Here is a 24,684-nt window from a genome sequence, read left to right as displayed (position 1 = left end):
TATCAGCCCAAGTTAGGCTGGTGGAATCAAAGAAACGCTGAGAAAATTCGTGGAATTTGTAATGCTGAAATAGATACTCTCAGAGAGAAAAACAGACTTCTTGTTCTACAAATATTGATTTCAAAATACTCAGAAGCTAATATTTATTCATTAAAATATTTTTAACAAATCTTTTGAGGAAAAGAGGAATTGATATTTTGCATTTCCTAAACTCCAAATGAACAGTAAATTGGAAAAACAATGTGACTGGTGTTTGTTGCATAATGTGACTACATTTTAAGTATACAGAAAATAAAACTGGGATTATGCACTGTGACATTTTACTAGTGCCCAATTCTGTCTGTTTGTTTGGAATGCAGATGGGCAGGTGCAATCCCAGACAAATAGATAAAAGAATCAAATAGACAGGTAGAAAGAGAGAGACTCCAGCAATAGGACCTTTGTCAAAGACTTCTGACAGAATGTATATATCATGCAGAGGGAGTTGGTATAGTTACAAAGGCAGCTACCAACATGCTGGGAAAGATAAGCAGAATCTTGTTAGAGACTCCCTAATCAGGTCTGTCTTATTTACTCAAGTTACCTTCAAGTCAGAACATGTTCTATTACATTTCTACATTGTGTCTGTGCCATACACATCCAACTAACATAAAAAGCTAGTGTTCTATGGGTTTTGAATTTTTACTACCTTATGACAACAGAAATAGCTCGTCGGCACAATGAAAACACTTCTAAATCAGGCTCTGTTCCATTATAGGGTAATTAGCAGTTTTGCAATTCAGTATTCAGCCTGGAAGGAATTCTCTACGTTAGAATACACTGCATAAATTATATTTGATGGAAAACAGTTAAGACGATTAGTTAATAGTGAATTTCTGAAATTAAATGCTTCACTTCAAAACCAATACAAAGTTACCATCTGTCAATGGCTTTCTTACGTGGAAAGAAAATACATTAGTGCCTTTAATGTAATAAAACATATCAAACCTCTTCATAGGTCTTATCAAATAAGATTTGATGCCGAACCACATAAGGTGATGTGTGGCAGGCTGATCAAAGGTTTGGTCAGAGCGATCAGTTTTAGGGAGCATTTTAAAGGAGGAAAGAAATGCAGAGTTGTTTAAGGTGGAAATCCCAGCATTTAGGGCCTCAATAACTAAAGGCACAGCTGTCGATGGTAAAGGGATTAAAATGAGATGCATAATAGAATTGGAGACATGCAAATATATTAGAAGTTTATAGGGCTTGAGAAGGTTAGAGGTAGGGAGGGCCGAGGCAACAGAGGGATTTGGAATCAAAGTTGAGAATTTTAAAATAAAGGTATTACTCAACTGGGAGCCAATGTAGGTTAGCAAGGAAAGAGTGCGAAGTGAACTGAATTTGGTGTGCATTAGGATGTGGGTAGCAGGATTTGGACAAGCTTAGGTTTATGGAGGCTGGCCGGGGGGGTGTTAGAGTAATGGAGTGTAGAGGTAACAAAAGCATGGATGACGTTTTCAGCAGCTGGTGAGCTAAGACAAGAATGGCACCAAGCAATGGGTGCTCGGGTCACTGTCTGTGCGGAGCTTGCACATTCTCCCCATGTCTGCATGGGTTTCCTCCGGGTGCTCCGGTTTCCTCCCACACTCCAAAGATGTGCAGGTCAGATTGATTGGCCTTGCTAAATTGTCCCTTAGTGTCAGGGGATTAGCAGGGTAAATATGTGGGGTTCGGGGGGATAGGGCCTGGGTGGGATTGTTGTCGGTGTGGGCTTGATGGGCTGAATGGCCTCCTTCTGCACTGTGGGGATTCTATGATTCAATGTTATAGATCTGAAGAGAGTGGTCTTAATAATGGCGCAGATATATGGTCAGACGTTCATCTTAGGGTTAGGTACAACATCAAAGTTGCAGACAGTATGACTTAGCCTGAGTCTCAAGGGGGAGGAATGGATTTCGTAACTAGGAAATGAAGTTTGTGGCAGAAACCAAAAGGCAGTGACTGAGGCAAGTTTTTTACACAGAGGATGGTGGGTGCCTGGACTCACTGCTGGGGGAGGTAGTGGAAGCAGATATGATAGTGACTTCTAAGGGGCATCTGGACAAATACATGAATAGGATAGGAATAGAGAGTTATGATTCATGGAAGGGTAGGGAGTTTTAGTTCAGTCGGGCAGCATGGTCGGTGCAGCTTTGGAGGGCCAAAGGGCTTGTTCCTGTGCTGTAATTTTCTTTGTTCTTTGTTCTTTTGTCTTCTGAATATCTAGTTGGAAGAATTTCTGCTCAGCCAGTACTGGGTCCTGACAACTTAGAGACAGTGGAGGGATTTAGAGAGGTAGAGTAAAAATAGATGTTGTGAGCATACATGTGGAACTTGACGTGTTTTCAGATGATGTTTTCAGCAATTCCCATACTCCTTACTTTTCCTCTGTTATTGACCATCACACCATCATCCAGGCCATGAAGCAAAGATAAAAGCCAAAAAATGCAAAAATAATAAAACAAAGCAAATTTTGAAATGAAATTATACATATTGAACATTCCCTTAGGTACAAATTGAGTATTCCCTTCATGCCTGTCTTCATGTGTCTTTGCCTGCCTTAGTGTTTCTTTTTTTATTCTTTCATGGAAAGTGGGTGTCACTGGGCCAGAATTTGTTGCCCATACCTACTTGCCCTTGAACTGGATAGTTTGTTGGGACCATTTAAGCAGGCAGCTAAGAGTCGAGCATTTTGCTGTGGGCCTGGAATCACATGGAAGCCAGACCAGGTAAAAACAGTAGATTTCCTTCCCTTAAGGGCATTAGTGAACCAGGTAGTTTTTGCAACAATCAATGATAGTTTTATCATCACTATTACTGAGACTTTCTTTCAATTCCAGATTTATTAATTGAATTAATAAACTGAATTAAATTGCACCAGTTGCCTGGAGAGATTTGAATCTGTGTTCCCAGAGCATTGGCCTAGGGTGGCACGATGGCACAGTGATTGACCCTGCTACCTCACACCGCCAGGGACCCAAGTTCAATTCCCAGCTTGGGTCACTGTCTGTGCAGTGTCTGCATGTTCATCCCGTGTCTGCATGGATTTTCTCCAGGTGCTCCGGTTTCCTCCCACAGTGCGAGAGACATGCTGGTTAGGTGCATTGCCCTTGTTAAATTCTCCCTCAGTGTACCCGAATAGCGCCGGAGTGTGGCAACTAGGGGATTTTCACAGTAACTTCTTTGCAGTGTTAATGCAAGTCTACTTGTGATACTAATAAATAAACTTAAACTGGATTACTAGTCCAGTGACGTTATTGGATGGAATTCTCCGATCTTGAGACAAAGTGTGGTGGTTGGAAGCCTGGGTCCTGCTGACCAGAATGGTGGGATCCCACGGCACAGTCTGCACTTTGGACTTCATTAATTATGCACAGGAGAGTTCCCCTCCGATTCTCCTGTAAGGCTGGCAGCCCGATTCATCCACCCGCTCTCAGCTGATGGGTTCATCCGCCCCTATTCAGCTGACAGGTTCAAAGGTTCCTGCATCATATTTAAATACCTCATAACACTGTAGCCTTGATACCTACTCCATATATCACCATGGTCACTGTCAGAGGTTGAACCAGACTGTTCGTAATCTTGACATTCTATTTGACCCTAAGCTAAACTTCCAACTCCAAACATCTCCATCCCCAAAAATGCCTATAGACACCTCTGTAACCTTGTCCTCCACCGCTGCCTCAGCTCACCTAAACCTAAAATCTTCATCCATGGTTTTGTCAACTCTAAACTCGATTATTCCAATATGCTCATGGCAAGCCAAAGGATGACACTCCTCAGGAAGATAGTCCTCTTGGCAGGGCCTGCAACTGCAAGGCCGTAACAGCCGCCCAAAACACTGAGGACTTAATCAGAGATGCCTATGTCACAGGTATCAGGTCAAACTATATCCGACAACGACTGCTGGAACAGGGTGAGCTGGATCTACAAAAGACTGTAGCGCTTGCCGACTCGTTAGAGTTGGCCTTCCGTAATCTCGAGGCCTACACCCCCGACCACGGGGGCGCATCATGGATGCTGCAGTCGCCGCCACCTCTGTACTCGGGAGGGCCGCAGGCCTACGCCATGCCACGTCCCACCAATGACCCGACCGCTGCTACAGTCTCTGGAGGTCCGAAGTGCTACTTCTGCGGCCTGGGGAAGCACCCCCGACAATGCTGCCCGGCGAAGGATGCGATCTGCTCCGGATGTGGAAAGAAGGGCCATTACGCGAAGGTATGCAGGGCGAAGTCGACCTCCAAGCCCAGTAGCGCTGAGTGCGACCCGCGGGGGCCGCCATCTTGGGCGCCGGTAGCCGCGTGTGAGCCATGCGGGCCGCCATCTTGGACGCCTTCAGCCACGTGTGAGCCATGCGGGCCGCAATCTTGGATGCCGTCAGCCGCGTCGCAAAATCCAACGGTGGCTTCGGTTACGCTGGACCAATCCAGGCCTCACCAACTCGCCAGGTCCATGATGGACATCGAGGTAAACGGTCGCACTACAAACTGTTTATTTGACTGTGGGAGTACGGAGAGCTTTATTCATCCTAACACAGTGAGTCGCAATGCCCTTTCAGTACTGCCAGTGAAGCAAACGATCTCCATGGCTTCAAAGTCCCACTCGATGGATGTCCTCGGGTACTGCGTGGCGACCCTGACTGTACGGGGCACAATGTACAAAAACTTCAGGCTACTCGTGCTGCCACAACTCTGCGCTGCCGTACTCCTGGGGCTAGATTTCCTGTGTCACCTTAAGAGTGTCACCATGGAGTACAATGGGCCTTTTCCCCCGCTCTCTGTTTGCAATCCCCAGTTCTTAGATCGCCCACCGTGCACCACCTACAGCCTCTCGACCCTTAAAGTCGCCCCTCCCTCACTGTTTGAAAATCTCACCCCCGACTGCAAGCCCATCGCCACCAAGAGCAGATGGTACAGTGCTGGAGACAGGGCTTTTATCAGGTCCGAAGTACAACGGCTCCTAGGAGAGGGGATCATCGAGACCAGTACCAGCCCCTGAAGAGCCCAAGTAGTAGTTGTTAAGACTGGGGAGAAACATTGCATGGTCATTGACTACAGTCAGAACATTAACCGCTACACGCAGCTGGACGCGTACCCCCTTCCCCGCATATCTGACATGGTTAATCAGATTGCGCAATATCGGGTGTTCTCCACCATTGACTTAAAATCTGCATACCACCAGCTCCCTATCCACCCGGAAGACCGCCAATATACTGCCTTCGAGGCGGATGGCCACCTCTATCACTTCCTTAGGGTCCCCTTCGGCGTCACCAACGGGGTCTCGGTTTTCCAGCGTGAGATGGACCGAATGGTAGACCAGAACGGGCTGCGGGCCACCTTCCCGTACCTGGATAATATCACCATCTGCGGCCATGAACAGCAGGACCACGACCCCAACCTCCACAAATTCCTCCACACTGCCACACTCCTAAATCTGACCTATAATAAGGAGAAGTGCGTATTCCGCACACGCCGCCTCGCCATCCTTGGTTGTGTTGTGGAAAACAGGGTCATCGGTCCCGATCCCGACCGCATGCGTCCGCTCCTGGAACTTCCCCTCCCCACCAACCTCAAAGCACTGAGGAGATGCCTGGGCTTCTTCTCGTATTACGCCCAGTGAGTCCCCAATTATGCGGATAAAGCCCGTCCGCTCATCAAATCTATCTCTTTTCCCCTGACGGCAGAGGCCCGCCTGGCCTTCGACCGCATCAAAGCAGACATCGCGAAGGCCACGATGCACGCTGTAGACGAATCCATCCCGTTCCAGGTGGAGTGCGATGCGTCTGACTTCGCCCTCGCCGCCACCAATGCTACCCCTCACAAAAGAATGTTTGTTTTCCCCAGGAAGTCCTCCTCGGGGTCCTCACTACCGTCATGGCTGACGTCCCAAGGCCCTGTCCTGCTCCGGAAGCACGTGAGGACCTATAAGTCGGACCCCCTGGTTGAAAGGGTCCAGCTCCTCCACGCCAACCCCCAATACGCCTATGTGGCGTACCCCGAGGGGCGGGAGGACACAGTCTCCATTCGAGACCTGGCAACCGCAGGTGCCCCAGGGACCACGATGACCCACAACCCCACACCCCCAACCCCTGTATTCAGCACGCCTGAGCTCCAGGAGCCGCCACCACGCACCCGACAATCGGAAGGGACTACAGATGACTCGAGCGACTAAGGCCTGGCGCCTGAACCAACACCGCGGCCACCGGAACCGACACCACAACCGGCACTACGGCAGTCGCAGCGGCAGATCAAGCCCCCAGAGAGACTGAATTTGTAAATTTGTAATTCTGTAAATATCGTTCTACCCACCTCACCCCAGCCGGACCCTTTTTTAAAAGCAGGGGGTGAATATGGTAAACCACTGTTAAGCTTATTGCCTGTGTGTGTGTGTGACATGCCTGGGCATGCCCCTGCCGGCCCTTCCTGAGACTGCTCCCCCCCTGGTCCAGGTATAAAGGTGACTGCTCCCCACCCCCCTGCCTCAGTCTCTGGACCAGTTCATCAGCATGGGTATGCTCCAAGTCTTTTGCGAATAAAAGCCTATTTGTTCTTGCATACAAACTAGTCTTTGCTTGATTGATAGTGCATCAATATGCATCCTTATATCCAGTCGTAAAACAGATTGGTCTAATTTTTCACTGGCATGGCATGTAATTAGGAGGGAAAATGTGATTCTAGCAAGTTGTGTTTTTAATCAGCATTCATATTAATGTATGCACCTGGGGTCCATGACATGAAACAGTGGAAAAGTTGGCCTGCCATTATGCTGCCATGAAAGTTCCGACTTGTTTTCCCACCAGCAGAAGTCCAACTTTGAGCCTCACTCCAGATTTTCTGCTAACACCCACAACAACCCCCGCTACAGGCAGGGCCAAAATCATCTGCCCTCCCTCTTTAGCCAAGCATTTGGTCACCTCTCCTAATATCCCCTTATGTGGCTTGGTGTCAAAGTTTATTTGATAATGGTCCTGTGTGGCACGGTAGCACAGTGGTTAGCACAGTGGTTAGCACTGCTGCTTCACAGCTCCAGGGACCTGGGTTCGATTCCCGACTTGGGTCACTGTCTGTGTGGAGTTTGCACATTCTCCTCGTGTCTGCGTGGGTTTCCTCCGGGTGCTCTGGTTTCCTCCCACAGTCCAAAGATGTGCGGGTTAGGTTGATTGGCCGTGCTAAAATTGCCCCTTAGTGTCCTGAGATGCGTAGGTTAGAGGGATTAGTGGGTAAAATATGTAGGGATATGGGGGTAGGGCCTGGGTGGGATTGTGGTCGGTGCAAATGCGATGGGCTGAATGGCCTCTTTCTGTACTGTAGGGATTCTATCATTCAACCCTCAGCTGTTTTACTACATTAGTGCTGCTGTAAAATGCAATTTAACCAGATGATTCAGAGCACAATCTGCATATATCAGCAGATGTCAATCTCTCCAGTTCAGAAAAGCAGATAGGATCAGAACCCATAAGAAGGTGGTGGGATCATTGTAGGTAGGTCCCAAAGGCCATTTAATCTAGCCTCCAGTTTAGTTTCTGCTAGATGGTTTCGGTGATAATCAACAGTTATGTTCCCTAACTCTCGCCTTTCTTCAATCGCTTAAGGAGATGGCCTGGTGGTATTATCGCCAGACTATTAATCCAGAAACACAGCTAAAGTTCTGGGGACCCGTGTTCGGATCCCACCATGGCAGATGGTGGAATTTGAATTCAATTTTAAAAATCTGGAATTAAGAAGCCACTAATGACCATGAAACCATTGTCAATTGTTGGAAAAAATATATCTGGTTCACTAATGTCCTTCAACGAAGGAAATCTGCCCTCCTTACCCGGTCTGGTCTATATGTGACTCCAGAACCACAGCAATGTGGTTGACTCTCAACTGCCCTTGAGCAACTAGGACATAGAACATTACAGCGCAGTACAGGCCCTTCGGCCCTCGATGTTGCGCTGACCAGTGGAACCAATCTAAAGCTCCTCTAATCTACACTATTCCAATATCATCCATATGTTTATCCAATAACCATTTGAATGCTCTTAATGATGACGAGTCCACTACTGCTGCAGGCAGGGCATTCCATGCCCTTACTACTCTCTGAGTAAAGAACCTACCTCTAACATCTGTCCTATATCTCTCACCCCTCAATTTAAAGGTATGTCCCCTCGTGCTAGCCAACACCATCCGAGGAAAAAGGCTGTCACTATCCACCCTATCTAATCCTCTGATCATCTTGTATGACTCTATTAAGTCACCTCTTAACCTTCTTCTCTCTAACGAAAACAACCTCAAGCCCCTCAGCCTTTCCTCATACGATTTTCCCACCATACCAGGCAACATCCTGGTAAATCTCCTCTGCACCCTTTCCAACACTTCCACATCTTTCCTATCATACGGCGACCAGAACTGTATGCAATACTCCAAATGCGGCCGCACCAGAGTTTTGTACAGTTGCAGCATGACCTCCTGGCTCCGAAACTCAACCCCTCTACCAATAAAAGCTAACACACCGTACGCCTTCTTAACAACCCTATCAACCTGGGTGCCAACTTTCAGGGATCTATGCACATGGACACCCAGATCCCTCTGTTCATCCACACTACCAAGTATCTTACCATTAGCCCAGTACTCTGCATTCCTGTTACTCCTTCCAAAGTGAATCACCTCACACTTTTCCGCATTAAACTCCATTTGCCACCTCTCAGCCCAGCTCTGCAGCTTGTCTATGTCCCTCTGTAACCTGCCACTTCCCTCCGCACTGTCTACAACTCCACCGACTCTAGTCTCATCCGCAATTTTACTAATCCATCCTTCCACGCCCTCATCCAGCTCATTAATAAAAATGACAAACAGCAGTGGCCCCAAAACAGATCCTTGCGGTACACCACTAGTAACTGAACTCCAGGATGAATATTTCCCATCAACCACCACCCTTTGTTTTCTTCCAGCTAGCCAATTTCTGATCCAAACCACTAAATCACCCTCAATCCCATGTGTCCGTATTTTCTGCAAAAGCTTACCAAGGGGAACCTTATCAAACGCTTTGCTGAAATCCATATACACCACATCAACCGCTTTACCCCCATCCACCTCTTTGGTCACCTTCTCAAAGAACTAGGGATGGGTAATCCCATCCCAAAATCCCAAAGAACTAGGGATGGGTAATAAATGCTGGCCAGGCAGCGATGCCCATGTCTCACGAATTAATTTTTTAAAAAATCCAATGCTTCATTGTACATTTGAAGAGAACAATCTGACAATGACTCTCGAAGTACAAGTGAGAATGTCGTCCTTGATATCAAAGCAGCTTTTGACCAAGTGTGGCATCAAGAAGTCGAAGCAAAATTATCAATGGGAAGGGCAAGGGAAACTCCACTATCTAGAGTCAAACTTAGCAGAAAGGAAGATGACCTTTATTGTTGGAGGCCAACCATTTCAGGCCCAGGGCATCACTCCAGGAGTTCCCACTGTCTGTTTTCAGCATTTTAATCAATGACCAACAAAAGGTTAGAAGTGTGGATGTCAATAATATGTGAATAGTACCACACACTGTCCCATACACACTCCTGAAGCTGTTTGTGCCCACATGCAGCACATACTGGACAACATTCGGGCTTGCGCTGATAAAGAGTAAAATAATATTTGTGCCACTGATCAGGCAATTACCATCTGAAACAAGAGACAATCTAACCATCTTCTTTTGATGCCCAACAACTTCATAATCTCCCACCATCATCAGCTGTATAAATACTGTGGCTTCAAGAGCAGGTCAGAAACTAGGACCGGAATTTTCTCATCCCGCCCACCACAGGAATTGTAGCGGGCGGGACACGGACCATGCAAAGGTCTGTTGACCTTGGATGAGATTTTTCGGCCTTGGGGCGAGCGTGGCCACAAAAGCCCGCCCTAGGAATTCTGTGGCAAGTATTCCAAATGAGCCTATTATACAAGTGACAAATAAGGAGTGTGATGAAATACTCTCCATTTGCGGGGATGAGTGTGGTTCCAACAACACTCAACAAGATCCAGAACAAAACAGCCAGCTTGTTTGGCAGCCCATCCAGCACCACCAGTGCACAATAACAACAGTTTGTATGCAAGATGCACTGCAGCAACTCACTAAGGTTTATTCAACAACATCTTCCAAGCTCACAACCTCTACTGTCTAGAAGGACAAGGGCAGTAGACACATGGTGAAAGTTATGCTTTTTTAAGATGTGTCATAACATCATGAACTAACACAATATTTCCCCATGATAGTTGCAATGCAATAGTGTGATGGACGTGATGATTTATTATTCATGTCATTATACATACATTCAAATATTAATCACAGTATACATGCAATGACACGAAGCAGTGCAACTTTTAAAAAAATACCCCCAGTGCTGCACACAATAGCATATTATTTATTTACCCAATGGTCTTGAGCCACTTAACTAAATTATATCACTATAGAAAAAGATGTCAATTTTCTATGAGGACACTTTTTATCTTTAACTGGAAGAATATGTACAGATGTAAATGTTCTGAAGGAGATCTTGCAGATTGCCATTTTGATTGAGGCCCTCTTAGACATTTAATTCTTAATCAATTCTACAGCCTGCCCATGCATGATTAAAATATAAATTTGTACATCTGATTCTGCACCATAATGAACTCTATTTGCTTTATATTTTTCTATAGTTGAGCAGACTTTTAAACATGCATTTTATAATGATATATATGTAAATTTAAGTTGGCGCTTGGAAATGTTACCATTACAAATTGTTCAACTGAAATTTGTTTTCTTAATGTCAGTAAACATAATGAATATAATGTGCATTATTCTTACAGTCTAGATTTCACTGTATATGATTATATACAATTGCTTGAAAGATTGAAGTTGAGACGTGTGCTTAATTTGACTCTGACAATGGATATAGATCTTCATTTAGGTTTTTCTTAGCTTAGATCTCTTTCTGACAATTTATTGTAGCAAATCCAGAAATATTCTCAAGAGAATCAATTACAGTTTTTGTTTTAATTGGTGTCTCATGAATATATGGTTCCCCAGATATAAGTTATTATGTGATCCAAATGGTAAATAGAGGGCTTACTACAGCTAATTTCAGGAGACTCCCTCCTTGACATTATATTCATGATAATTTTTTTTAAAATTATGCGCTGCACCAGGAGAGGAGTCAAAGTGAATATCGTTGCGAGGTGCCAAAGGAATTTAAGAAAAGCTTACTGAAGTGAAAATAATTTTTATCTGAATAAATCCACAGTTGCGAGCTGTAGCATTATCAAAGCGTGTATTAAATAAAACCTTTTTAGCATGCTGTGCATAGAATATTTGATAAGTAAGATCTGGGAGAATTGTCTCTGCTGGTTAAAGCATCACACACTGTTGCCATGGATATGTTTTCCCTGTCGGGTGTGAGATTGGCAGAGTTATATGCTGGTACCCAGAACTCTGCTCAGTTATTTCTACCAGACAATTACTGTTCAATTTGCCCATTTGTTTTTCATAACCTGTTTTAAAAATGGTATAATTTAACACTTAAATAAGGATTCCATTATTTTTTTCAATTTCCCAATACACTTTGAAGCTGATGAAGAAATATTTTAATGATCAGCAGCAAATTGAACTTATTTTTAAGTAGTATGTTTACTCGGTATTTATTTGTTAGATTACCAACTGTGCCTCTCAATAGCAAGACCTCTGTAATTCAAGGAGTTGTGTATGAAAGTGAGAGTGGGAAAGTTTAAGAGAGATGTAAAGGGCAAGTTTTTCACACAGAGTGTAGTAAATGCCTGGAATGTGCTGCCAGAGGAAGTGGTGGAAGCAGATTCTACAACAACGTTCAAGAGACATCTGGAGAGATACATGAATAGGTAGGGAATAGAGGGATATGGACCACTTAGAGGCAAGAAAATATTAGAGAGGCATCTGCGTCGGCACAGATTGGTGGGCTGAAGGGCTTGTTTCTGTGCTGTACTGCTCTTTGTTCTTTGTTCCATCATAGCACAGATGAAACCAACCATTCCCTTTGTAATAGCATGTACTGGCATCCAGCATTGTGTTTTTCGACCTTTATATTACATTACGGAGGGATTCCTAAAATGTTATATTCTTAATTTCAACTGTTTATTAAGCAAGGCAAGGTACTTGAGCAGAGAAAGAGAGGGAAGATAGTAATTGGAAATCAATCCTGGTAGGTCAGCTCAAGAAAGAATTAAATAACTTTCATTGATGTAGTGCTTTGAGGCCTCTCAAAGCATGCACACAGCTAATACAATACTTTTTGAAATGTAATCCTGTTGTAGTATAACAATTGCAGCAGCTGATATGCATGCAAGACCCCACAACCAGCAGTTAAATAAATTACCAGATAATCTTTTTTTAAGATGTTGGTTGAGAGGTAAATGTTAGCCAAGACACCAGAAGACTTTCCCTGCTCTTCTTTGAATGATGCTGTGGGATGTTTTAGCCACTTAAGAGGTCAGACAGAATCTTGCTTTAACATCTCATTTGAAAGATGGCACTCACGACAAAATAGCACTCCTTCAGTATTGCCAAGCTAGATTGCATGCTCAGCTTCCCGGAGTAGGGTTTGAATCAATAAACCTTCTAGCTCAAAGGCGAGAATGCTACCACTAAGCAAATATTGATACTTTATTATATTACCAGCAGTGTTGTTGATATCAGCTTGGAACTGGGGGGAGTGGGGGGGGGGGGGGGGGGGGAGTTTTCTGGGGGTGGGCGTTGGTGGTTGGGAGGGAGTAGAATTTTGTTACCTTGTGAGTTTCTTTCTGATGGTCAGTTGCCAATAAAATTAGTCATCAATTTCGCCTCCAAGCAAAGGCAACATCCTTAGCTGATCAGATATAACGTACTAATGTACGCACAAGGTTTTGAATGATTATATGAGAATGATTGATGGCGGCTAAAACATTGCTGAAGAAACAATGAGAAGAATTATTTTACTTTTGCGTGGGATGTTGCAAAACTGGCAGAGTGGTGTCCTGAAGTAATAAGCTATTTCTGAATGAATTGTTGCAGTTGAAAGATGAAAAGCAGTCAGCACCTTCACTAGCACAGGCAGTATGCAATGTTTGGTGAATGTTGCCCTAAGTAACTGAAACCAGTCATAAAGCATTTGTTCATTGAAATTAACATTCCTTAAATAGTCTTTGTTAGATTAAGTTTAAAACCTAAGGCCCATAATTCCTGGGAGATGGCTGTCATTCTGTAGTATGGCCTGTCTGATCTTTCATTCTTATGTTGCAGAGGTGCTGACTATTCTTATTTGAACCAGCAAAAAAAGTGGCACTTCAAAATGTTAATGATACTGTGATTTCAGCTTATAGTGCTTTACTTGGATCTGTGTCAATGTTAAGCTTCACAAAATATGTGCATATCCACAATGTATTTATAGAGTCTGACGCACTCAATAAAAATATATTAGCTATGGAAATATAATACATCATGAACATTGCACCAGATTGCAAACAAATATAATTTAGCTCGTTATTGTTATGGTGAAAGCAGCACATGATATAAATACAAGAAAATGTGAACAGTATGTGTTTTGCTGTTGTGACAAAATAATGGATGGAAATTTCCCTTTTTTGGTTGTGTTGTTTCGGTTGAGAAAAGCAGTGAGTATTCCCAATCTTGGTGAGTTTTCACGCCGTATTTTAGGCACTTTGAAAAAACTAATTTTTGCACGAGTTTTATCCTGCATCTGTGGTGAGCTAATTCTGATTTGCCCACCCTGGTATCTCTTGAACACTTCAGTCGGGGGGTGCACCATTTAAATGCCTCCCCAGCACTTGTTCCACATCCAGCCAAGGCTCCCCCACGGTTTTTAAGGAGCATTCACTAGAATGCTGAATGGGGTGAAGGAGAAGCTGGAGATCTGTACCCTCAAATGGGGCAAAGACCCTCCAGCAAAGTGACCCAACCACATGGGAGGTGGTGACAGCGCTGGTAGATGCCAGCTCCCTACACAAAAGGATGGGCAGTCAGTGCAGGAAAAAGATGAATGACCTCCTCTGTGCATCAAGGCTAAGTTACTGTTCTCATTTGTCACCACTCACACACCCATCACACATCCACTGGGAACTCACTCACGGCCAATTCACCCTCCCACATGTTTCCTCATCTCCACTGCAGCTCCTCTCTTCATCACCATAATGTCCTAATTATATTAGGGGTTGTGGGTTTAAACTGAAACAAAAATACATGGTTTGCACACATAGCTTCAAAATAACAACAACAGATTTATTGGAGGAGCTGTTGCCTGTACAAGGTAGAAAATGAAACTTAAATCAGGAGCCTGTGAAACATCCCAATGATATCACCATCCATCATGTGACTGACTCCTAAAGCAATCAGGCAACCACTTAAATATATAACAATCGCTCTCCAGCTCTCACCCACCAACCACACATGTCAAGCATCTTTACCATCTGACCAGGAATGCAGCCTGTTTACACTGTCCCCATCTGTCTCTTTGCAGGATAAGCTGGCTCATTCACAATTAAAAAGAAAAAGCACGGGTGGGCAGAGGCATGCCCTAACCACAAATGTTATCATCATTCGAGGGGAGAGCCCTCCAACTTGCCAGGGAGGGAGAGGTGGGCCCAAGAGAAAACAGTAAGATCATCCATCTTACTAACCTTACATGAGCTCTCTCTTTCCTTTCCTTATGCCCCTGCCATACACTAATGCCATCCCCCTTCCCTTTCAGGAAGAACAATGGAGCAGCTCAGTCCATCCAGCAGTATGGCATTGGACAGCTGTAAGGGCAGCAGCTCCAACAAATTCTTGGATGTTCCCACAGTAGAGGCACTATACCCGCACCCTCCATCAGTGCAGAAGCGCATACCTTGGGGGGGGGGGGGGAGCGGGATTATTAGTAGACCGGCTTCTGGGTTGCCAACTGGTGAGCACCCCGCAGTAGATGAATGCAGGTATGTCCTAGGGATCTGAAACTTGGAGGCCAGGACTCTGCTGAGCCCATCAGCTGACATGCCTTGGAACTCAGTCATCACTCGGCATCTTAATCTACAAAGGCAAAGTCGGTTGCCCATTGAAGATGGAGATAAAGAAGAATTTTGTTCTCTCTGAGGGTGGTGAATCTATGGAATTCTTTAACACAGAGAGCTGTGGAGGCTGAGTCGTTAAGTATGTTCAAGACTGAGATTTTAAATCAGTAAGGGAATCAAGGGTTATGGGAATGAGGAAGGAAAGTGGAGTTGAGGATTATCATATCAATCAGTCATGATCTCGTTGAATGGCAGAGTATACTCGATGAGCTGAATTGCCTACTTCTGCTCCTATATCTTATGGTCTTATGGGACACCTTGACACCAATGGCCATGGAGACCTATGTGTGATCAATGACTCCCTGCACTTGTGGGAAGCCATCTGAACGAACCCCTGATCATAACTATGTGCCACGTAACAAGGTTATCCCTCATATTAGATAAAAACAAAATACTGAGGATGCTGGAATCTGAAACAAAAACAGAAAATGCTGGAAAATCTCAGCAGGTCAGACAGCATCTTTGGAGAGAGAATAGAGCCAATGTTTCGAGTCTGGATGACCCTTCGTCAGAGCTAAGAGCAAAGAAGATCAGAAGAGATTTATACAATGAGGGTGGGAATGGGAGTGGGGGGGATGTTTTTGGACAAAGGGAATGTAAATGATGATGAAGGCAGCTGAGAAAGGTACTGAAAGTGTCCATTAAGTGATCAGAATATGTGAATAGCAGAAGAGGTACAGATTGTTAAGGGACTGCCTGAGAAATGTAGCATTTGACTAGCATATGCTCTTTACTCTAATGCAGGGATGTTAGATCAAACCCCGACTTTTACTAAATCTATTCATTTCTCCTTACAAGACCCATGATGGGCCATTTCTTGCAGCTTTATTAACCAGTTGGCTAACATTTACAACTTTTATCACATGTCAGTGTTCTGAATTACCTTCCACACAGCCTCGCGAATCCTTCACCTCTTTGCTCTCCCAGTGATTGGCATCCAGAGCGGTCCTTTCTGTGGAGCCTGTGTCGTGAAAAGCCTGCCTACTCATTTGGGCCTCCGAAGAGTTTCCAGGGTTGGCAGGCCCAACTCCAGCCCTCCGCTTGGAATGAAAATCATGCATTCACTTTTTCCCAAGGTGAGTGCCTGGAACCAGGATTTTTCTTGACTCCTGCTGCCCTCTTCGATGATGGAAATCCAGCCCCTGTAGTCCATGAAGGTTCACTAAAATAATCCAACAGATTAGAAATTTTAGGCACTTGAAAAGGCTAATTGTTATTTTCATCTGAGGAATGAAGGTTACCAGAGAGGATATTCAAAGTCATAAGAGTAGTTGATAAAAGGGAAAAAATCTATTTTCACTGGTTGGTGATTTGGTAACTGGGAACATAAATTCATGATTATCCCCAAATGAAAGGTAAAAATTTTAAGAAGTTACTTTTATACAGGGGATTGTTAGGACATGAAATTCCTCAAACAGTGGTAGAAGAAAAAATTATAATTGCTTTAAAAAGGGAAGAGAATAAATATTTTAAAATTAAAAAAAGCATGTGGGGCAAGAATGAGATTATGAGACAAAATGGATTACTATTTTATAGAGGGAACAGGCAAATGGACTGAATGTATGTTTCTGTTGGACTATTTCAATCAAATTGTACAGCCACAAAAGTTGTGGTAACTTATAATTCATTCTTCTTTCAGCTCAATCTCATGGATCATTAATGTGAGAAATATAAAATTTGCACTGGTGCAGGAAGATGCCTTTTGAAGGTGTAAGTCACATTGGTAATACTGAATACAGAGAACAATGATCTGTACCTGTTCTGCTATCCTCACCTAGGTGTGTTTTATGTTGATGTAGAAATGATAAATTCCTAATATAAAGAAAACATAATAGAAATCTACTTTCAACAGCACCCAAGTAAGGTGGATAAAATAATTGTGTATGAAGAAAATTACACAATGATCACATGGGCGGCACGGTAGCACAGTTGGGCGGCATGGTAGCACAGTGGTTAGCACTGCTGCTTCACAGTTCCAGGGACCTGGGTTCGATTCCTGGTTTGGGTCACTGTCTGTGTGGAGTTTGCACATTCTCCTCGTGTCTGTGTGGGTTTCCTCCGGGTGCTCCGGTTTCCTCCCACAGTCCAAAGATGTGCGGGTTAGGTTGATTGGCCATGCTAAAATTGTCCCTTAGTGTCCTGAGATGTGTAGGTTAGAGGGATTAGTGGGTAAATATGTAGGGATATGGGGGTAGGGCCTGGGTGGGATTGTGGTCGGTGCAGACTCAATGGGCCGAATGGCCTCCTTCTGCACTGTAGGGTTTCTATGATCTGAATCTTCAGAGGCATTTGATGTCCAACAAGCTGCTACCACCAGCACTCCATATTTTCAAGCAGATCTGACTATAATGATATATGTGTGTGTTCAATTAGTCCATACATCTTATTTAAAGTTTTGTTGTCTTCTGATATATAAAAGAAATTACATTGCTACAACATGAATGCCATACTTTTAGATAGACAATTACAAATATGTGGTTCACCTATGATTGAGTGAAAAGAAAGAATACCCTATGGACATGCCCTAAGAATATTATGACACTGCTAACTAGTTGGCGTAATTGTGCAGAAAACTGACATTTGTGATAACATATGGTGGAATGAAATGTAGGGATAAAAGAATATAGGATCAAGAGAAATAGCATGAATAAGAGACACTATGCCAAAAAACTGAACAGTTATTATTAATGCCTCCTACGAGAACAGAGCACTGACCAAATGCTAGTGCGATGACGGATGCATTTAGAAAAATCCTCTACTAAGCTCTTGACACAAGAGCTGGGTTTCTGTTTCACTGTAAGAAGTCTCACAACACCAGGTTAAAGTCCAACAGGTTTATTTGGTAGCAAATACCATAAGCTTTCGGAGTGCTACAATGTGGGGGGAGGGGGGGTGGCGGTGGTGGTTTCAGGCCTTGGAGCGAATGCAGCCAGAAAATCCTGCTTACGGAAAAAACTACAAGGGACTTTATACTTTGCTAATTTATTTACAAATTTATTGAGGAAATGTTTAACCTGCAATAAACATTAAAGTCGATATGCACATCGCAACATTACTGTCTATGTAAGTTTTTTTTAAAGTCTTAGTTCGAATGGAGAAACCAATGAAAAAGGACTTTAAAACACAATACTATCCATCAAATATTTAAGTAATGTTTGTCTTAAATCCCTGAGTATTTCAGTTGCTGGGCAGCTGGACATAAAAAGTTGTTGATATTAATTTATCCAACACCTGGACAACTGAAGGAATATCGAAGGATTCACAATACATTGAAACCCTTCTACAATACCTCTGATTTCTAAGAGAGAAACCAATACGCTTATACTTTTCTGAATTGGATTACACCATTTTTAGCAATATGGGTGCTGCCTCCTTGATCAAGCTCCTTCTTGACTGGTCCTTATAATTCACTTGTTAATTAATCGTTTAAGATATTCTTATTAAATCTCCACTGTGAGTTGATAGTTGGTCAATTTGTGCTTATAATATGTTTTAATATAATTCCTGATCAGTTGCTTCTATATTTTCCAACAGAGCTTTTGATGGAGAAATAGAAGTCGCGATTCTCCCAAAAACATTCAAAGTGACGATTTCGCAGGAAAACTGGTGTAAATCATGCTGGTTTCTTCAGTGCGACTTCAGACAAGAATCTCCCACACTCTGTGCAATGCAGAGGTCACAATCAGGAATATAATTAAAAGCTCGGGAGCAGGGTCTATTCATGCCAGAGGCTGACAAGTCTGGGCCTCTGCGCATGCGCAATGGCCCCTATCTGTCAGCCTGCAGTTTGCTGGCCAGCTCAATCGCTGGCCAGCCCAGGACCCTCGCAGTGCTGGCTCTCACACCCCACCCCCACCCACTCCGTGGCCCGATCGCGGTCCCCAATCCATTCGCGGGCCAGCCTCGCACCCCTCCATCCTGCACCGCCCGATCTCCAGCCCCCCCCCCCCCCCCCCCCCAGCAATGATGATCCCCCCCCAACTCCACTGGCAGAACCCCTCCTGGCAGACCCCCACCAGGAGGCAGACCCCAACCCCCCAGCAGACCCCTGGTTGACCAGCCCGCACTGATCGCTGGCCTCCCTCCTGCCCCATCAATCGCAATGGCAGAGTGAAAGCGGGACCCCTCACCCCCACTGATTGCCCCCTAGGCCCTGCCCCCAGCAGGCCCTGCCCCCTAGGCCCTGCCCAGTTGGCACTGCCCTGTGCCTGATGGGCAGGGCCAAGGTGCCCCCTGAGTATGGGCACCTTCTCTTGGGCAGTGCCAGGTGGCACAGGCTGGCAATGCTAGGGTGTCCATGCCGAGGGGACACCACCACACTCACCGCCCGATCCCTTGCGGGGCCCCGATTGCTCTCCCTTCAGTCCAGTTGGGTCATCCCACTAGTTCCCCGAAATTGGGGAGCTAGTCTGAACCCTGCTGTAGTGGAATACTCCTAATGGGGTGGGAGATGCTAGCGGGTCTGGAAAATTCAATCCCAGGCCCACTAATCAGATTTAAATTACATTAAAAGTAGATTTAAACCACTTACCTGGTGTTCCTGCCGGTTTCTAGCACAGCTCATAGAAAGAATCATAGAAACCCTACAGTGCAGAAGGAGGCCATTTGGCCCATCGAGTCTGCACTGACCACAATCCCACCCAGGCCCTACCCTCTTATCCCTACATATTTACCTGCCAATCCCTCTAACCTACGCATCTCAGACACTAAGGGGCAATTTTAGCATGGCCAATCAACCTAACCCGCACATCTTTGGACTGAAATGGCTCAGATGGTGCCAGATATCCAGCGCTGGGAGATGCGCGCACGGTGGGAACGCATGCGCGAATCCTACGAATCAGCGGACACACTAAAAAATTAGCGCGGCGCAATGGGAGAATCACCCCCAGAAATCTTTAGAGATTTCTTCAAAGTTTCTTCCTTCTCCAGCTTAGAGCTGTATTCATAGAAATCATAGAAATCATAGAAACCCTACAGTGCAGAAACAGGCCATTCGGCCCATCGAGTCTGCACCGACCACAATCCCACCCAGGCCCTACCCCCATATCCCTACACATTTACCCGCTAATCCCTCTAACCTACACATCTCAGGACACTAAGGGGCAATTTTAGCATAGCCAATCAACCTAACCCGCACATCTTTGGATCTTTTCTAATGGATTGTTTGATCATTTCCAACTCTGACATTCCAGCCTTGGTCCAAACATGGACAAAAGAGATGAGGTGAGGTTAACTGTCCTTGATACTAAGCCAACATTTGAGCAAGTGTGGCATCAAGAAGTCCTAGTAAACCTGGAATCGATGGGAATCATGTGGAAAATCCTCTACTGGTTGGAGTCATACCTAGCACAAAGGAAGATAGTTGTGGTTGTTGGAGTTCAAGCATCTTAGTTCCAGGAAATCACTGTTGGGATTTCTCAGGGTCACATTCTAGGCCCAACCATCTTCAGCTGTTTCATTAATGACCTTCTCTCCATCATAAGGTCAGAAGTCAGGGGTGTTCACTGACGATTGCACACTGTTCAGCACCATTCATGACTCCTCAGGTACTGAAGCAGTCCATGCCCCTGTCCAGCAAGACTTAGACACAATTCAGGCTTGGGCTGATAAGTGACAAGTAACATTTGTGGGACATAAGTGCCAGGCAATAAATATCTCCAACAAATTAGTATTAAACCATCTTCCCTTGACATTAATTAGCACTATCATCACTGAATCCCCCCATTATCAATATCCTGGAGGCTACTATTGATGGGCAGCAGGGTGGCACAGTTGTTAGCGCTGCTGCCTCATAGTGCCAGGGACCCAGGTTCAACTCCGGTTTCAGGTTACTGTGTGGAATTTGCACATTTTCCTTGCATCTGTGTGGGTGCTCCTATTTCCTCCCACAGTCCAAAAATATGCGGGTTAGGTTGATTGGCCATGCTAAATTGACCCAAGTGTCAGGGGGATTAGGAGGGTAAATGTGTGGGGTTATGAGAATAGGGCCTGGGTGGGATTGTGGTCGGTACAGATTTGATGGGCTGAATGGCCTCCTTCTGTACTGCAGGTATTCTATGATTCTATGACCAGGAACTGAACTAGACCAGCCATATATTGGCTACAATAACAGATCAGAGGCTAGGAATCCTGTCGGGAGTAACTCACCTCCTGACTTCCGAAAGCATTTCGGCCATCTAAAAGGCACAAGTCAGGAGTCTGATGGAATACTCTCCACTTGTGTCTGGTTGATTACAGCTCCAACAACACAAGAAGTTCAACGCCACTCAGGACAAAGCAGTTCATTTGATTGGCACCCCATCCACCATTGTCAATATCCATTCCCTCCACCACTGACACAAACTGGCAGCAGTTTGTACCATTTACAAGATGCACTTTAGCAGCTCACCAAAGGTCTTTAGACAGCACCTTCCAAACCCGCGATCTCTATCACCCAGAAGGACAAGGGCAGCAGGTTCATGGTAACACCACCACCTGTAAGTTTCCCTCCAATCCACATATCACTCTAATTAGGAATTATATCACTTTTTCTTCATTATCGCTGGATCAAAATCTTGGAACTCCTTTCCTAACAGCACAGTGGGTGTACCTACACCACATGGATTTCTGCAGTTCAAGAAGGTGTTTCACCGCCACCTTCTCAAGGGCAATTAAGTGTGCGCAATAAAAATGCTGGCCTCGCCAGCAAGTCACGAAAAAATAAAAGAGATGAAGGATTGTAATCTTTAATGTGGATACTTCTCGCAGGACAAAACAGTTTAAAATTCAACTTGCTTGTAACCCTGTTGGTTTTCATCCTTATCTTCATTTTCACAAATCTGAATCATGGATGGGAAGTGCACCAGTTTATCTCTATAGTTCAGTTCTGTACAACTTAAGCAAACTCATTATGCATAAATTCAGATTTTTCTTTGCAATTCCACATTCAATTTGTCCAGATACAGTAATATATCTGTTGGAAAGGCCAAATTTCCAATTGAGAATCTGTCAGTTCAGGGTATACTTTGCCCCTTTCTTCCATGAATCGCTCTGAAAAATGTACCATTTTTTATTATTTTTCCTCCGCAAAGCCAAAACCTACATAGTAAAACACAACGGTTTCGAATTTCACACAGTACTACCTGGGTCCTGCAGGTCTCCCACCAGAATTACAAGAGAACCACTCTGAAATTCAGTCTCTGGGACAATGTCGATCATTAAGCCACCAATACTCAGATTTCTAAATTGCCTGTGATTTGCACAAGTAAGTTTACAATTTCCAAAATGATTTTCATGATCTGCTTCACATTCAGGTTATTGGATACCCACTGCTCCCAACTAATTTAAATGTATAGAGTTTGAGAAAACTGTAATGAACATTCACTGCCACTGTTTAATTCTTATGCCGCTACCACCCTATTCATAGCAATGAAAGTAGGTTTTTGTAAAACTAGTTTGGCTTTCTGAATATTGGACAGCAGATCTATCCCAAGTTTGAGTTTCGGGTGACACAGGAGGGAATTTCCCCGTTCCGCCGCCACAGGAATATTAGCGGGTGGGCGGGCAGACAATGCAAAGGCCCGTTAACCTTGGGTGGGATTTTCTGGTTTTTGGGCGATTGCGGCCAGAAAATCTCACCCACAATCTCAGTCATTGAGCATAATACACACAAACGGGCTTGTCCTGAACATCATAAGTGAGACTTAAATATGCAAAGTTCTGGGTGTCTGTATTTTTAAGGATTCATTTATAGGACATGGGCGTCACTGGCTAGGTCAACATTTATTGCCCATCCCCAATTGCCCTGTATGTTATAGTAGCTCATTACAGAGATGCAGCATTTTACCATGTGACAACACTGTTTTAGCTCTGAGATTTTCCGCATATGGAGTAGCTGCAAAATTACATTTTCACAAAATTATACTTTACAGTTAATTGTTTTTTGCAGTGGAGTGAATATGATAATAAATTTAATGTCATGCAGAAGGCCAACTGACTGATTTGACTTACAATTTTGACAGTATTGTTCATCACAAATAGCTGCATGGCTTGCAGCTTGTGCAAGAACTGTTTGTTGTGAGATTTCAAACCCCATCATTGTCATATGTATTTTATGCAAACACAAACCTGTATCCAAAAAGATTTTAATGCGTAGGCTACTTAAAACAGAATGTAGGTCATGAGTAACTTTTACCATTGATTGCTATCTAGCAATAGAATGCTTCCCTGTTTAAAATAATCATTTTCTACTCTAGTGTCTTATTTACCTTCATAGTTACAAGGGAGAGCTGTTGATGAAGCCCTGGTACCTAAGATAAGAAGTAGTGCAGGACATGGGGAAACATCAAAGGGAAGTGCATAAATGATGGAATATCTTTGGAGATTTCAGTTCCACATGGTCATAAACCAATGAATAAAAATAGTTTTTAATTTGTCCTCTTGAGTCTATGTGGTGTTCCCAAAGGATGAGACCATCAGTTTATGAGCTCCCGTTCTGACTTCTATCAATTCATAGAATTTTTTCATAGAATCCCTACAGTGCAGGAGGCCATTTGGCCCATCGAGTCTGCACCGACCACATTCCCACCCAGGCCCTATCCCTATAACCCCATGCATTTACCCTAGCTAGTCCCCCTGACACTAAGGGGCAATTTAGTATGACCAATCCACCTAACCTGCACATCTTTGAATTCTAGAATGTTTCTGATCACTGTCAATTGGCCTACTCCCCCTCCCTCCCCTAGCAATTGTCTTTGGTCTCTGCCACAAATCTTTCTATTCCTTTCACCATTAGTTCCATATCTCCATGGCCACTAATATTAGGCTGAATCAGACTGTTTGCAACCTCAACAGCCTATTTGACTCTGAACTGAGTTTCCAACCCCATACTCTCTGTTGTTCAAAGGCCACTTACATCCACTTTTATAATGTTGCCTGTTTCCCCCCCCCCAACCCCCCCCCCCCCACCCCCCCCCCCCCCCCCCCCCCCCCCGCACATTCTCCCCGTGTCTGTGTGGGTTTCCTCCAGATGCTCCCGTTTCCTCCCACACTTTAAAGATGTGAGGATTAGGTTTAGCCATGCTAAATTGCCCCTTAGCATTCTAGGATGTATATGTTAGGGAGATTAGTGGGGTACATACGTGGAGTCACAGGGATAGGGCTTAGGTAGGATGCTTTATTGGAGAATCGGTGCAGGCACAATGGGCTGAATGGCCTCTTTCTGCATTGTAGTGATTCTATGATTCTACCTGCTACTAAAACATTTATTTATGCTTTCATTACCTCCTGACTCAAATATTCTTCTGCTCTCCCAACCAACCTTTTGCCACTGTTCTACCCACCTGGCCAGTTCACTGATATTCTCTTGCAGTCTATGGCTATCCTACTTACTATGGTGAAACTTGAACACAAGAAATATCTGGAATTAAAAGTCTAATGATGACCATGAAAATTGTCAATTGTTGTAAACACCCGTCTGGTTTACTAATAGGAGATCTTATTCAGTCTGACCTACATGTGATTCCAGATCACAGGAATGTGGTTGTCCTCTGAAATGGCCTAACAAGTCATCAGATCAATTAGGGATGGGAAACAAATTCTGGCA

General features: G+C 44.3%; 1 protein-coding gene across 2 annotated transcripts in view; it reads left to right on the top strand.

Annotated features, from left to right (window-relative positions):
• Positions 1-16,136, top strand: part of LOC144495022 (uncharacterized) — a 65,423-nt gene extending 49,287 nt beyond the window's left edge. The window contains exon 2 of one of the 2 annotated variants that reach the window (XR_013498199.1): positions 15,996-16,136. The gene's annotated coding sequence lies outside the window, so the exon portion shown is untranslated. Of the gene's footprint in view, positions 1-14,512; positions 14,596-15,995 lie in introns of those variants that run through there. The other variant, XR_013498200.1, reaches the window with a different exon arrangement.
• Positions 16,137-24,684: the final 8,548 nt, after the last annotated feature.

Source organism: Mustelus asterias, chromosome 6 (genome assembly GCF_964213995.1).
Source record: "Mustelus asterias chromosome 6, sMusAst1.hap1.1, whole genome shotgun sequence".
Taxonomy (NCBI): Eukaryota; Metazoa; Chordata; class Chondrichthyes; order Carcharhiniformes; family Triakidae; genus Mustelus; species Mustelus asterias.
Note: the sequence above shows the minus strand (reverse complement) of the source record. Positions and strands in the feature narration are given on the sequence as shown.